General features: G+C 37.9%; 1 long non-coding RNA gene and 3 other non-coding genes across 4 annotated transcripts; all 4 read right to left on the reverse strand.

Moving 5' to 3' along the window:
* Positions 1 to 4,289: 4,289 nt before the first annotated feature.
* On the reverse strand, positions 4,290 to 12,640 carry LOC125583947. The gene is made up of 2 exons (XR_007320956.1): positions 7,213 to 12,640; positions 4,290 to 7,111 (listed from the first exon to the last, which is right to left on the reverse strand). It is a non-coding gene; the product is annotated as an uncharacterized LOC125583947 (long non-coding RNA).
* LOC125584928 lies at positions 7,680 to 7,753 on the reverse strand. The gene has a single exon (XR_007321826.1). It is a non-coding gene; the product is annotated as a small nucleolar RNA snoR64a (small nucleolar RNA).
* LOC125584977 lies at positions 7,799 to 7,904 on the reverse strand. Its single transcript, XR_007321870.1, has one exon. It is a non-coding gene; the product is annotated as a small nucleolar RNA snoR136 (small nucleolar RNA).
* On the reverse strand, positions 7,920 to 8,006 carry LOC125584988. Its single transcript, XR_007321880.1, has one exon. It is a non-coding gene; the product is annotated as a small nucleolar RNA SNORD25 (small nucleolar RNA).
* Positions 12,641 to 13,447: the final 807 nt, after the last annotated feature.

Genomic DNA, 13,447 nt, shown 5'->3' on the forward strand with positions numbered 1-13,447 from the left:
TCTTTTCTCTACTTACAACAGTTATGACTTTGCGTAGTGGTGTCCAGTTTGGTTTTGGACACCGTCTAATTTGTCCTATTCTCAGAATAAAATAATTTTAATCTCTAATATGTAACCAACTAGATAATAATCCACGCTATGCGCGGAATAAGATTATTAATTTCGTTATTTCTTAAGATAAGAAGACATTAAGTCTGTTTAATCTAGATATTGGTTCGGTTTTAGGTTAGTTTTTTTGGTTTTTAATCTACTAAAATATATCTACCATTCTAACTCAATATTTATTTTGTTTATTCGGTTAAAATGCTTGAGGTTTTGGGTTTCTTCGAGAATAACCAAAAAATATTATTATTTGTTTGGTTTCATAATATATGAATTTTAGACAGTCCTCATGTCGAACCAATGGTTTCATATTATAATTTCTAAATGCATGAAAAATCAAATCAAATTTAGATATTATTCAAGATAAAAAAAATTATTAAGACAAATCATTACATTACAATTTAGTTGATAGTGAAAGGAAACATTAAAAAAAAAAAGAATATTCCAACTTCCAAGAGAATTAGAATCCTCACTTGTAGTGAATATTTAATCCAACTTCCAAGAAAAAAATATCCATAAATTTTAATTCGATTTTTTATCCTTTTCGATTCGAACAAAAAAATCTGGATATTCGTAGCTCTATGAAGCAAAGCAAATACTAATATGCAATATCCGTAAAAAAAAAATCAAATCACAAATACTAATATTTTTGAAAACGGATATCCGATCCGATCCGTTATATGCATATATATATACATATATTTAATGAATTAAATATATATAAGTTATATAAATATTATATTCTATATAATTCTTACAATATTTTTATTTACTGAATTTATTAAATTAGTTATTAGTATTCAAAAAAGTTAAATATTTTTTGTAATAAAATTTTATTTTTTTATTATTTTATGTTATTTAGATTTTTAATTTATTTTTACGAGTTGAATCGGATACTAGTTTAAAATCTAAAATTAATTAATTAGACAAAACAGATCGGATCACAATACTTCCAAAACCATGAATATCTGATTCGTGTCCACACCTACATGTATGTGCATGTAAAAAAATATATAAAAATGGTTGATAAATATAAAAAGATACCGTTAAAAAGCAGTAAAGTTATTTTTGTTCAAAATAACTCATGAAAGATAAAATTCTTAAAATAAAAATTAAGTAAAAATAAAATAGGCCGATAGATTAGTGATTTTTTTTCAAATTGTCTTTTTATGTAGAAATTTTTATAACCCGTAGAATCTAGCATGTGAGTTTATATTGAAAAAAAAAACGTAAAATAATATATAGTGTGAACACATTTATGTAAAGTTTGACTGAGAATCTCTCTGCATATGACACGTCAGCGTATTCATTCTCAAATCACTTTTAAGATACTACGTGGCGAATATAATGTGAACACATTAAATGACAATGTTTCTCTTTTAGTATATAAGGGATTTAAATGGTTTACAGCTTATAGATTTATAGCAATAGGTTATAAATATTAAGTGTGAACTCACGACAAGATTTATACATATTAGGTTACAAATATAAAGGTAGATAAGAACCCGCGCCTTGAGCGGAATGAGATTATTAATTTCTTTATTTCTTAAGATAAGAAGATATTAGGTATGTTTAATCAGGATATCAGTTCGGTTTTAGGTTTGTTTTTTTTTATTTTTAATCTATTAAAATATAACTACTATTCTAAATTAATATTTATTCTGTTTATTTGGTTAAAATGCTTGGGATTGTTAGATTTTTCAGTGATAACCAAAAACTATTATTATTTGTTTGGTTTCATATTGTATGAATTTTTGACAGTCCTGATGTCAAACTAATGGTTTCATATTATAATTTCTAAAAGCATGAAAAATCAAATCAAATCTTGATAGTAATTGAAGAAAAATAAAAGAAAATTATTAAAACAAATCATTTCATTACAATTTGGTCGATGGTGGATGGAAACATTACAAAAAGGATATTTTAGCTTCCAAGAGAATTAGAATCCTCACTTGTAGTGAATATTTAGTTATATATGTGCTCACGTCAATGTGCAAATGTATGTAGGGCTGGGAAAAATATCTGTAAATATTGATTTGATTCGTTATCCTTTTCAATTCGAACAAAAAATCTGGATATCCATAACTCTACGAAAAAAGAAAATATTAATATGCAACATCCGTAAAAATGAAGCAAACCACAAATACTAATATTTTTAAAAAGGGATATTCGATCCGATCCATTTTATGCTTATATATATACATATATTTAATGAATTATATATATATAAGTTATATAAATAATATATTCTATATAAGTTTTACAATATTTTTATTTACTGAATTTATTAAATTAGGTATTAGTATTAAAAAAGTAAACAATTTTTATTTATTTTGTAATAAAATTTTATTATTTTATGTTATTTTAATTTTTAATTTATTTTTAATTAATTTATTTATTTTTACGGATTGAAACCGGTTAAAAATTTAATTTTTCTGGGACACCGTATATCCGTATGGCTAAGAATCGAATCGAATAATTGATTATTCAGAATTTGATCAAGAATGCCTCCAAAACTCCAGATATCCGATTCGTGTCCACTGTTACATGTATGTGTATGTAAAAATATATAAAGGTGGTTGATACACATATATTATATATATAAGTTATATAAATAATATATTCTATATAAGTTTTACAATATTTTTATTTACTAAATTTATTAAATTAGGTATTAGTATTAAAAAAAATATTTTGTAATAAAATTTAATTATTTTATATTATTTAAAAATTTTATTTATTTTAACTTATTTAATTATTTTTACAGATTGAAACCGGTTAAAAATCTAATTTTTCTAGGACACCGTATATCCATATGGCTACGAATCGAATCGGATAATTGATTATTCAAAATTGGATCATTACTAAACTGTTAAAAGTCTAACATTCAAATTTTTGTGATCCATGGTTTAAATTTTTTGTATGATGAAATACAAATGATTACAGAATCATATAACTAAGAAGTCTCATTTAATAAATATTGAGTGTAAAACCATATAAAATACATAAATATTTTAATTTTGAAATTTGCTTTGAACAATTTTTTTCTTTTGATAAAATATCAGATTGATTATAAGAATGAAAGATTTTGTTTATTTACATATGGTGAAAGTAAAAGCTATATAGCAACAAATAGTAAACTATCAAAAAAGGACCATAGTCACCACTGACCAATTCAGTCATAGATGGCTAACCAACGACGTAAGAGACCCTCAAACTTGTGTGCAGCACCATATTTGAGCGCGAGAATACGGTTACAGATAGTTCAATAAATCTGTCGACACATCTGTTATGTTCCCAGCCAACTGATTCGATGCCAGATTAGATACACTGTCACTTGGAACGCCAAGCGGATCAGAACATAGTTCATACCTGAGAAGGTGTTACCCTGCAAGCAAGTCATAGTATCATTCCAATCCGGCGTTATACTGTTTCCTAGAACTCTTCCCACGATGGGCAACCACATTGTATACGTGTTAGGACACGCAAAGTATAGATGGTCTCGAGTTTCGTCATTTTTGCCACAGAAGACACAAGGCTGCTCAACATTCCACACTCTCATTCTGACTCCAATGGACAGACGGTCCAGCACAGCGAGCCATGTGATAAAAGAAAATCGAGGTACCCCTTGAGAGAACCATATAACCTATGACCAGGAGATCTTATTTTTCCGTATGCGGAGCTGTTCCCACGTGTTCTTACAAGAGAAAGAGCTAGAGTAAATATCATGCTTCTGGCGCCATAGAAAACAACCTTCTCGGCCTTCTACCTCCACACGGCATTGCTCCCTCCCCCTATGTCAGGTGGTTCCTTAGCTAAGATACACCTACCCATGTCACCATGAAGTCTACTTCTTCTACTAATCTTCCATTCTCCGTTCACTACTGTATCACACACTCTATCATCTCTAGGTATTCCCAAGTAAAGAGTGCCCAAGCTTCCTGTAATGTCAATCAGCTTCCCTTTTTTAGCCAATCATCAGTCCAAAAGTGAATGTCTGTGCCATTACCAAGTTCTGCCCGCATAAACTCATTACTCATATGCAATAGGACGTAGCTTTAGAAGTTTTTTCCAAATCCAAGAGCCAAGTGTGGTCTCCTAAACATCCCAAAAAGAGTTATTACGAAGTAGATAGTGCCTTGCCCATTTCGCCTACAGAGAAGATTTTGAAGTAAAGAGGCACCAAATCAAATGACGCCCAAAAACCCTATTTGTATCCTTAAATCTTCGAAAGCCTAAGCCTCATTCTTCTTTGGGATAGCACATACCATCCCATGATACCTTAACTTTATGGCTATTGTTCGGCGATCTAGACCACAAGAAAGCATTGCACAATCAAGCTATTACATCCAAACATTCCATAGGCAAAATGAAAGTAGAGGACCAAAAATTAACCATACTAAGAATGACTGACTGAAGCAGCTGCAGACGGCCAGCATAAGTGTCTTATTCGTCCAACCCAGCAAGGTCTTGCGAATTTTGTCAAGCAATGGTTCGTAATCCACCTTAGTGAGAGCTTGGTTGGTAAGCGGTAGACCAAGATACCGAATCGGCAAGACTCCAACTTCCATCCCCACTTCTGCTGCAGACCCTTGAATAAGTAATGTGCCCTTACCATCCTCATAGATAGAAGACTTAGCATTATTGATAAAAAGTCCAGACATTTGGCCAAATCCATCCATCACATTCAAAACACCCTCAAGCGAATTTTCTGGCCCATCCGTAAACGCAAGGAGATCATCCGCAAAACAAAGGTGTGTAAGTTGTATCTCCGTACACGAAGGGTGATATCAAAAGTTACCTCTACTAGCAGCCGCATTGAGAAGCTAAGAGAGTACATTATTAAGAATCACATAGAGATAGGGCAAGAGAGAACAGCCATGCCTCTTGCACTGGCGAAGAAACCCTCAAGCTCACCATTGACGGAGAAAGAGAAGGATGCAGTGGAAATACATATACCAATCCAGTGAATGAACTGTTAAGGCAGACCCATTGCTTCCAACACCAGTACTATGAATGACCACTTAACTGTATCAAAGGCCTTTGAGATGTCAAACTTGATTGTGCTTCTACTAGAGATGTTGCTTTTGTGGTACCCATTAACAAATTCAGATGCAAGGATAACATTTTCAAGAAGAAGCCGATCCTTAATGAAAGCAGACTGGTTCGCTTCAATAGCATCAGAAAGGATTGTCTTTAGACGGCGAGCTAGGACCTTTGAGATGACCTTATACAGCAGGTTGCAGCATGCTATGGGACAGTAATCTCACATCGTTTGAGCTGTTTCTGTTTTAGGAATGAAAGAGACGATAGTAGCATTAACCCCAGCAAGCATGAATCCAAAGAGGAAGAAAGACTGTACTGCTGTGACAAAATCAGCTCCAACTACTGGCCAAGCAACTACAAAAAACTCCTTTGTGAAACCATTGGTCCTGAGACCTTGCCATTAGGAAGAGCCCGAAGAGCTTCTACAATTTCGGTGACTGTGATAGGAGAGACCAGAGCCCTGGCTTTACTGTCTGAGTATCAATACCTCAATAGAGCTTGAATTTCTTCCAACGAAGCCGACTGGGCATCTGGCTAAGTCTCTAGGAAGCGCTGAAAGTGTTCCACAGCCTCCTTAATATCTGATGCATCTGTGAGAACATCACTGGAACTAGAGAGTAGAGACTTTATTGCATTCTTGGAATTTCTAGACTGAACTTCTTGATGAAAGAAACAAGTATTCATGTCCCACTTCCAACCACTTAACACAATATTTTTGCTTATAGAACTTCTCCTCGATTGCTACTAAGTGGTTCCATCGATCCAATGCCCCAGCTGCAGCTCTAAAGGACTCATCAGAAGGATTCAGAAGTACCTCGTTGTGCTTATCACATAAACTTGCATACGCTTCCCGAGTCTTAGTAGAGATATCTCCGTACTGGGTACGGTTCAAGGCACGAAGATGAAACTTCAGAAGTTTCAGCTTCGTGTGAAACATCTGGAGGACAGTACGAGAATGGAACAGAGGACGACTTGGATCCCCAACCCGTTGCACCGTTGGGAGAAACTGATCATGTTCTGCGATATAGTTGAAAAACCTGAATGGTTTTTTGTTTCCAGCGGGTCGCTCAGCAATTCGCACATAACACCTCGCATGGTCAGAGATACCGCCTGCTTCAAAATGAGCGTGGGAATGAGGAAAACACCTCAACCAATCTCCATTAACCAACGCCCAATCCATTTTTTTCCCAATTGGGTCCCCCTCCTGCTTGTTCCACCAAGTGAAAAGTGCCTATGTTGCTGATAGATCGTAGAAGCCACAATCCGAAACTAGATCCAGAAAATGCCTCATTTCTGTTTGGTCAGGTAAATAATCTGCAGCTCGAGAGTGCTCCTGAGATGAGAGGGTGACATTGTAATCACCAATCAAGATCCATGGCATGTTTAGGTGACTATAAGCCCCTTGGGTTGCACGAATTTCTGCCCATAAAGTTTGCCTATCCGCAGTGAAGTTAGATGCGTAGATTGCTGAAAAAATGAATTGTTCTCCAGTAACAGGATTCTGAACAACACATGAAATAATCTGACTACTTTTACTGAGCTGAGTGACAATCACCTGATCAGACCAGCAAAACCAGATTATCCCCAGCCGATGATGCGCATAGTTTTCCTGCTGAACTTGCGTCTCTAAAAGGCATCCAAAGGTTGGCTTTTCAAACTGAATCTATTTCTGCAATACCTCGTGTTTACGTGGCATATTGAACCCACGTATGTTCCAAGCAAAGAAAGACGTCATATCTTCCTAACGGAATATTTTTTTGACTCCAAATTGTAGATGCTGCAGCTTTAAATCTCTAACAGATGCCACTCTCTTCTTTTGTGATTTATTTGACATCGGCTGTTTAGAGCTTTTAAGTGCCTTCCGGCTGATTTGATCTCATGGATCCCTTCTTCTTCAACATCCTTCCGGCTGGTTTGATCTCATGGATCCCTTCTTCTTCAACATCCTTCTTCTCAAGTTTGCCTGATCCAATGCATCCAAAGCAGTTGTCAATAACGGGAGAGCATAGTCATTCAGTAGCCAAAGTGGCAACTAGATTGTAGTCCGCTAATAATTCTACTCACCTGGTCCCTTTGGGCAAAGATATACTTTATGGTTGGTGAATACCTACACCTTGAACTCGGTCTTGTGAATAAAGCTCAGATTCACCATTGTGCCGCGGCTTCTTGAAGTTTGGATCAAGAAGTCTAGACTTGGCTAGAAATCTATTCTAGGAGTCAACATGGCGTTTTTCCTTCACATCGCCTAAGTTATATAGCACAGGTGTAATACATCGTAGATCTGTTTCTCTCTCCTCTTTCCATTTCTTTCTCTAGGCGATTTACGGTGAGATTTGCTTCACCTCTCCGGTTGTCGGTCTCGACCATCTATGCCGTGAGAGGGCTCACTTTCTGCCTCAGACCGTCCTAGTCATGTTAGATGTTTTTCAACAATGAAATTTCAGCAACCATTATATCCAATCATCACCGGCTTCATATTACAAAAAACCACATCAAAAACAATTCTGATATCAGAAAAATTATAAAGAATAACATCAGATCTTCTTATTTAAGTGAATCATTATACTCAGAAATTTCCTGAGCATTCAACAACTTGGCAAAGTGTTTCTCATTTAATCCAATAAAAACAAAAACAGAGTAAAACAAAAGAGAATATTGTTCCCCGACGTCATAAATTTAATGTAGGCTAATACATTCACATAAAGCTTCACATATATATAATTCAAAGCATGAATCTTTAAAACATGTAAAGCCACCACTAAATGAAAACAAAGAACTCAGTCCCTTAGATGTTCATAATGAAAAGCGATCATTACCGCTATCATTACAGGTCTGTAAATTGACTCATCACTGTTCTTACCCATAAACAAAACGGAGAAAAATAAACAAGATATGTAGTCGCCCAAGTCATGATTCCGAATCGGCATCAAACTAGAACTAACAGTATGATGCTGTGAATTGATCACGGAGAAATATAGAATAACGAGAGCAGATTAATATTGCTTCAAGGGAACGAATCATATGGGAACGGACATATCCACATCGACTATCTGATGAAGCCATTCAAAAACTAAAATCGAATTAGCGATCAACCAGAAAGCGAACTGAGATCAATCAAAACAAAGAGAAATCTAGAAAATCGGCTGAACAACTGTTTGACGAATTGTTAGCGTGTGTAATTGTTATATAGTGATGGCTTGTCGTGGATTAGGGCTTTCTGTGTAGCCATGTGTCAATGAAGAAATTAATATTGGGCTAAATTGTAGACTTTTGTTGTTATTGTAACGGCCACTATTTTGGGCCCAAAATTGTATTGCGTTCGTCTTTTTTTTTTTCCGTCAGCTATACCAGAAAATTTTTATGTTTACAAGTACCATTATTTATCTTTATTAGACATTTTAAAAAATATCTTTTTCATTAAAATTAAAGGTAAAGACTCTTATATCTTTATTCTCTATATATATATAATATATAATTATTTAAATAAATAAAATAATAAATAAAAATAAATGTTTTCAAATTATACTTTTTAAATTCGAACTTTTTGTAATTTTATTTTTTTGAAATTTTGTTTTAAAAAAAAAATTATGTTTGAAACTATTTTTAAAAAAAAAATTATATTTTTTGAATATTATTTATATATTTATTATAGTCTTAAATTTCACATTCCAAAAATCATACTTCACTCCACCTCTCGACTTTAAACTCTAAGTCTTGATTAGTTAACCCTACGAGTATAAAAAATGGTAATATGATTATGGTATTTGTGCCAATTTCCCCTTTTAATTCCAACCTCAACAAATTCTCTTCGTATCATTTCTTTTCTGAACTTTGTTATCATGCTATTTTTATTTTAAATTAATATTTTATTTTAAACAAACTACATAAACTATCAAACTCTAACAAAAATTAACCACTACTCGAAACATATCGGCTTCTCTCTACCTTATCTTCCTCTCTAGCCACAGAAAAGAAATTTTGTCGATTGCCTCTGGCTGGTGGCATTTAGACGCCGCGCCGGCAGCCCCTTCTCTCCTCTCCTCTATCTTCCTTTTCCTTCTCTTCCTTGAATCTCTCTTTCGCCGTCGCTATGTTTGAGTTTTTGGGAAATGTTGCTAGCCGGAGACCTAAATCGACCTCGAGGGTAACTAGATCTGGTGGTAGGTGGTGAATCTCTGGAGCAACGACGAGGCGGCGAGGTCTTCGAGGTGTGAAGTCGGCGTTTTAGCGTGCGGAAGTGACGGATCTCTTTTTTCCTTTTGCAGATCTGAAATCTGCCGTGGCGGTGATGACGCGTGGTGGTGGTTCTCCTGCTCTCTCTCCCCTTGTTCTTCATTGTTTTTCTTCTTCGAAGCTTTTTGTGCAGTTGTGTGTGTTTGACTTTCTTGAATTAAGGCTTGGTGTCTCGCCTTGGTTCCAGACTGTACTTCTGCTCAGTGGAGACAACGGTGGTTCATCGTCGGCGCGTTCACAAGGAGTCTTGGTGGTCGTTTGGTCACGGTCTCTCTGTGGTTCTGCGCGTGCATCTTTAGAGGGTTTGAGCTTGTCCTATCGTCTATGGATATGACGGTTTGGCCTCTGTTGATGCTCTTTTCTTGCTGGTCCCACAACTTCTGGTCCGGCTGTTGTTCACTCCATCTCGCGAATGGCTACTGAACATTTTGGTACTGCTATTTGATTACTCTTTGCTCCCCCAGCAAGGTGTAGTTTTAGTAGCGCAAAGAGGACCGAGCTAGGTTCTCTAGCTTCAGGTCATGGCGTTGGCAGGGGTCTCTGTTCGAGTCTTTTGGAGTCTCTTGTCGATGCGGAGCTTTGATTAGAGAGTCGCCATCCCAGTGCTCGGACTGCCGTTGATCGTCTTGGCAGGATACTCTCTTTCCTTCTTTTTTGCAGGTACTGAAATCCCGGGTTCTGGTTACGCTTTACACCGCAGCTCGCCTTGTCGGAGGTTGTGTGGTGCATGTGCTGCTTGCGGTTCATGGTGTCATTTCCTCTATGTCCTTGATTAGTATGGTACGGGTGGTGTAGAAACCCATTAAAAAAATTGGTCGAGTATCTTTTGGGTGGTCGAGTCGCGGAAGATCGAATCGTTCTTGTCTGAACCATGAGTCAAGTATGCCACTGGACAATGGTTAGACAATGTATTAGATTGATCCAAATGACGTTTGAAGCATGACAGTTTTGGAAGCACAACGGGAAGACCCGAAATTGGGTGAAAAACCCTAATTTCGGTATTATGAATTTTTTTTGGAAAGCCGGACGCTCGGGAAATATTTTCCCTCAAGATCAGAGTCCAAGTAGAGTTTATTAAAAATATTCAGTGCATCATAACGGGGGAGAAAAATATTTGAGACTGATCGCGGGACAAAAATTCAGTGGAAAGGTCGAAATCAGACGAATGGATCGAGAAGCACGAGGTGGCTTGATGTGTGTGTGTTCAGAACGTGGTGGCAAGCTCCTGGCAGTGTGTGTGTCAAGGGAAGCATGAGGTGCTGCAGTACATGAAACATGTACATGCAAGTAGACATGTGGAGCACGAGGTGGATCGACCAAGCACGAGGTGTCGCGATGCATGCGACCAAGCCATGCGGCCAGACATGTGGAGGACGTGCTGTCTCCTTGCATGGAGCCAGGCCATGCATCCAGACAGGTAGATGGCGTGGTGTCATCCTGCATGAGACTGAGAAATGCAGCCAGCCATGTGGAGTACGAGGTGTCGCCGCGCATGCGTCCGGAGCCATGCGAAGCGACACATGGGCTGCCACACGGCTTGAATCTAATTGGCAGCTTATGTCTATAAATAGCCCACGACCCCCTCTCATTTCAACACATCCAGAACACATCAAAGTCAGTTCAAAACATGAGAGAGAAAGCAAAGAAAGAAAGATCGAGTTTTGATAGTTTTCGAGAGATTTAGGCAGTTTTCGAGAACAATTACTCTGCCGATTTTGAGTCAGAACCGGGAGATGGTTCTGTTCAAGTTAAGAGAGATAAGATCCAGTGGAGACCAGTTCAAGACCAGTCTGGACGTGGGTCTACTTGAGAAGGTCGAGAAAGGGTTCGGATCGTAGAAGTCGGGTTTGGGGTCAAGGCCACGGTCAACCAAAAACTGTGAGTTATAATCAATTGATTGTTGAGTTGTTTTCATGCAGGATCCCGTTACTTGGAAGTTGGATCATGGCAGGAGGCCGGGTATAACTGAGTAACGGTTTGATTGGTTAATAATTGAGGTTATGTTAATAGCATGCTTGTTATTACTTAAGAATCGTAGTAGCATGCTAATGGTTAAGTTGATTGGTTGGTTAGCGAATGCGGAATGCTTAGATGATATCGCTAAGTTGTGGATAGTTAGGTATTCTGGAATTAGTCTTTATGCTAGATTCTGGAATATGATTGATTGTCTTAATTTACGATTAATACTAGGAACCTTGTGTTATTTTTACCGGGTTTAGTATTAATCATATATTGGCCATATAGCATTTGTGTAACCCACAATGCTAGGCGTGTTTGAGGTGGAATGTGTTGATTGTGTGGTGACTATTACTATGAACCTTGTGTTATTTTACCGGGTTTAGTATTAGTCATATATTGGCCGACATCATTTGTGTAACCCACAATGCAAGGCATATTGGGGTGAGTTAGTGTTCCTTCAGACCTCGTACCCGGCGGATTTAAGGAAACCCCTTATTCGCTGGATCGGGAAGACTCAGATAGACGGGGTTATGGCCTATGGCTGAGTGATTACACGACGGTGTAATGTGGCAGTGACCCGAAGGACTGTGGGCCGTCGCGCGGTGACCCGAAGGATTGTGGGCCGCGGTCGGTTGAAAGTTCATTCTTTTGGCCTTTCTGGTAGGGAGATAGGATATTGCCGATAGTGAAGGAGGAACCTAACGTCACCAGGGCCGGAGTTAATTATATATATTGATGTGCCCCGGTTCGTGGATCAGTCCATTAGAGCCAACCAGCATGGAGATCAGGACGTTCTGAACAATTTGACCGAGGTTCGTTCAACCAACTGTACCGATCAGACTGACCGAGCCATCCCGCGTGCGTTTTGATTGGAGCTTTGGCTGGAACCTCGTCCAGATGACTGAATCGACAGAACCACAGCCCGTCTTCCCCGACCAACTCGACATTCTAAGACCCACGGTTGAGCCAGACTTAGCTTGGGTCGTGAAGAAGCCGAAGACGGACATGCATTCTTATCCGGCGGACCATCTGGACAGTCCCGCAAGCGTCTTTATCTTTACCTCGTGCATCCATCTGGTTCGGTTGAACCTGGACATTATCTGAAGGGTCATCTTTGATTAATCTGCATGGAAGACTCAGCCTTTGACTCATTAATTCAGATCTTGTCAAATTTGTATTTTCTATGCATTATTTTCCGTGTATTTTCTTTATTAGTCTTTGACTACAAACACTATAAATATGTAGTCTCATTCTATGAATAAAATCAGTCTATGTTTTTGAGTTTATTTTCGTTTCTTCTTTGAGTGAGAGAGAGAGTTCTTTAGCTAGTTCATTGGTGTGAACGGCTTGTTGATTTGGTGGTCAGCCAATTCATCTTTGTGTGTTGTTTGGTGGTTAGCCAACACATTCATTATTTCTTAGGTGGTTAGCCTTAGATCGTGGGTATATCAAGAGCCATTCCGCATCTCTTGACGATCCTTTCAATCCATTTCAGTTCCAGAAGTGTCATTTGCCTTCTCGGATCATATCCACCCAGCTAAAGTGATCCTTCAATTCAGGACGCATCAAGTGGTATCAGAGCCACTTTGGCTGGTTTGTTTTCTTACATCTTTCATCTTCTCATATCTCCACGTTTTTCTTTTCTTATTTCTTGGATCCGGGCTTTTCCTTTACTCCTGATATTTTGCATATTTCTATTGTTTTATCCATTCATCCATGTGCATTTTGATCATATAGATTAGGATTTAGCCATGTTTAGGTTGCATTTTGCATACATGAGTCCTTATCAGGTATTGGAGTACCACATGGAGTTCTTGGAGACATTTGGGTGCAATTGGAGTTCAAAAGAAGTGTTTAAAGTGATCATTGGGCGAGCACCTTACCGGAGCGACCAGTCCGGAGCGACACCATCAAGTCGCTCTGATCTCCCTATCAGAGCGACAGGGAAGAGTCGCTCGCGTTTTGATCACCCGGAGACGCGAGAACGAGTCCGGAGCGACCTCTCGCAGCGACACAGCGAGGTCGCTCCCGAAGCATGGAGCGACTTCACGGAGCGACAGGGAGGAGTCACTCGCGTTTTCATCACTCGGAGACGCGAGAACGAGTC

This window comes from Brassica napus, chromosome C3 (assembly GCF_020379485.1).
Source record: "Brassica napus cultivar Da-Ae chromosome C3, Da-Ae, whole genome shotgun sequence".
NCBI classification, from domain to species: Eukaryota; Viridiplantae; Streptophyta; class Magnoliopsida; order Brassicales; family Brassicaceae; genus Brassica; species Brassica napus.